Source organism: Chlorocebus sabaeus, chromosome 21 (assembly GCF_047675955.1).
Source record: "Chlorocebus sabaeus isolate Y175 chromosome 21, mChlSab1.0.hap1, whole genome shotgun sequence".
Classification (NCBI taxonomy): domain Eukaryota; kingdom Metazoa; phylum Chordata; class Mammalia; order Primates; family Cercopithecidae; genus Chlorocebus; species Chlorocebus sabaeus.
Genome location: NC_132924.1, coordinates 116,581,412 through 116,584,547, shown reverse-complemented (window position 1 = coordinate 116,584,547; position 3,136 = coordinate 116,581,412). Strand labels below are relative to the sequence as shown.

At 42.1% G+C, this 3,136-nt stretch overlaps 1 pseudogene; it reads left to right on the top strand.

The window, feature by feature from the left end:
- Nucleotides 1-1,226: 1,226 nt before the first annotated feature.
- LOC103227129 (adenosine 5'-monophosphoramidase HINT1 pseudogene) lies at nt 1,227-1,727 on the top strand (annotated as a pseudogene).
- Nucleotides 1,728-3,136: the final 1,409 nt, after the last annotated feature.

Genomic DNA, 3,136 nt, shown 5'->3' with positions numbered 1-3,136 from the left:
AGAAAGAACCTAAGTGTCCACTAACAGATGAATAAAGAAAATGTCATGTGTACATAAATATATATAATGGAATACTATTCAGCCCTGACAAAGAAGAAAATTCTACCATTTGTGACAACATGGATGAACTTGGAGGACATTATGCTAAGTCAAAACATGACATTATGCTAAGTCAAAACATGACATTATGCTAAGTCAAAACATTGCAGACGCAAAAAGAAAAATACTGCATGATTGCACTTGTATGTGGAATCTAAAACAGTCAAACTCATAGAAGCAGAAAGTAGAGGGTAGTTGCCAGGGGCTGGGCTGGAGTAGGGGATGGGAGAATGGGGACATTTGGTCAAAGGATACAAAGGTTCAGTTATACAAGATGAGAAAGTCCTGGAGATCTAATGTACATGGTGACTATAGGTAGTAATACCACATACTTGAAATTTGCTAAGAGGGTAGATCTCGAACGCTCTCACCTCCCTCCACTCCCACAGCAACTATGCAAGGTGATGGATACGGTAACCGGCTTGATTGTGATCATTTCACAATGTATACATATATCAACACATCAAGTTGTACACTGTTGGAGGCCGCACAAATGTTTCTTATGATTAGGCACAATTGAAGCCTGTCAGTAACAATATGAACCTGTGATCAATTAAGCAGCTGATCAATCGTTACCTCCTTCTCCTTGTTCTTGTTAACCAGTAAATATCAAGGGCTGAGAAGCTTGGGGGGGCTACCTTTGCTCACCAGAAGCAGGCAGTTCTCTTCTCCATGTTGCCTTTCCTTAAAACAGTTTCTTTTGTCTTAAGTTTTCATTTCTACATTCGTCCCTTTGTTCAGTCATAATGACGGTTTCAAGTGGTAACGGTAGTAACTGCTGTAATCATGGTCTCAAGTAGTAGTTGTGGCAGTCAGCCACAGTACACCTTAAATATGTATAATTTCTATTTGTCAATTATACACCAATATAGCTTAAAAAAAAATCTGCTCTAACAACAGTCCTACAAACCTCAAGCCCTATAAATCTCTCCAAAAAATTACAAGTGAATTGAGAAACTAAAGATTCTGTGATGATACCCACCTTTTCTGCAGGCAGAAAATAAGGACAGACATCTATGGGATTGGTATGAGCAGAAAGAATTATTCTTAATAAAGAAAATAGAATCCATGGGTTCCGCCCTCCCTCCGCGCCTCTACCCTGACCGCTGTGTGGGAGAGAGGCCGAGATGGCAGGTGAGATCGCCAAAGCTCAGGTCACTCGGCCTGGTGGCAACACGATCTTCGGGAAGATATCTGCAAGGAAATCCCAGCCAAAATCATTTTTGAGGATGACTGGTGCCTTACTTTCCACGACATTCCCCCTCAAGCACCAACACATTTTCTGGTGATACCCAAGAATCATATATCCCGGATTTCTACAGCAGAAGATGATGACGAAAGTCTTCTTGGACACTTAATGATTGTTGGCAAGAAATTTGCTGCTGATTTGGGCCTGAATAAGGATTATAGAATGGTGGTGAATAAAGGTTCAGATGGTGGACAGTCTGTCTATCAAGTTCATCTCCATGTTCTTGGAGGTCAGCAGATGCACCGGCCTCCTGGTTAACCACGTTTTGGGGATAATTTTCCCTTCTCTAGGCAATGATTAAGTTAGGCAAGTTCCAGTATGTTAAATAGCACACTTATTTTTGCCTGTGTATGGAGAGATTCAAGAAATAATTTTAAAACCACAGACGTAACAAAAGACATTGTTGCACCAAAAAAAAAAAAAAAATAGAGTGCCAAGGTAACATTGCATTCCTTGGAGGGCTTCAGAAACAAGATTCTCCCCTGTTTGTGGAGTATAGCTCTCCTGAAGATAATCAGTTGCTGTGGGAACTTGACAAATATAAGCAGCAAATATGAGATGCAATTATGATTTTCTTACTATTTCTGAGAAAGGCAGGTCCCTAAAACAGAGCAGCCTAGTCATGGACTCTGAGATTTGAAGGCAGAGACCAGTGGAGTGAGGAAAGTACTCACATCCAGCCAAGCTGAGTGGAAGTGTGTGGTCTAGAAGGAAAGCACCAACTGCAATTCTTAAAACCAGATTCTGAAATTAGGAGGGTCAAAGACATCTACAGGCTGCTAGTGCTGGAGGACAAGGGTTTGAGAGTAAATATCCTGTGTTTGAAATTAGGAATAGTTTAACTCCCACGGGTTTAAATCCCTGCAAGAGAACAAGAAAATGTAAACCATGCCCACGCCTCACTCCATCACTCCGCTGGGCCTAGAAGCTTAGGTTCTTATTTGGAGGCACAAAGATGGGCTTCCGGGAATTCCTATGAAGCTCCTGAATGTGGAAGCAAATTCATAAGCATGCATAAATGATAGATATTCTGTTGGGGTTTATTTACTTTATTTACTTATTTTTTTGAGATGGAGTCTCATTGTCACCCAGGCTGGAGTGCAGTGGCACGATCTCTGCTCAGTGCAACCTCCGCCTCCTGGGTTCAAGCAATTCTCTCATCTCAGTCTCCCGAGTAGCTGGGATTACAGGCACTCATCGTCATGCCCGGCTAATTTTTGTATTTTTGTAGAGACAGGTTTCACCATGTTGGCCAGGCTGGTCCTGAACGCCCGACCTCAGGTGATCTGCCCACCTTGGCCTCCCAAAGTTGTTGGGATTACAGGGGTGAGCCACTGCACCCGGCCTCTTTTGGGGTTTTAAATAGATCATCCTAGGGTCCATTATACAAAAAGTTTAAAAGTCCATAGGCTTATGGAATTGCTATTTGAAAGAAAACTGTACAAAGTTGCCATACAGGATACATGGAGGAGAAGTTTTGTGTTGGGTATAGGTGAATGCATTTTCTTTCCGGGCTACACCCTTGTTTTCAGAATCTCATGTCTTCCAGTCTGGCCTCCCCAACATACTGGGCAGTAAAACCCTTACGCTCTTTAAAGGTGTTTTCAGTCATCATTTTCCCTCTGTGTATCAGGCAGCCATGGAACCCATGGCCACCTACTTTCTGAAATTTCAGCTAAGCTACAGTTTCCTCTGAAGACACTTTCTCTGTAGTGCACTCCACTGGTGGTCATGTCTCCTCTCCTCTTTATTGTGCCTTGCCTCCTTATTCTTTTTTTTTTTTTTTTT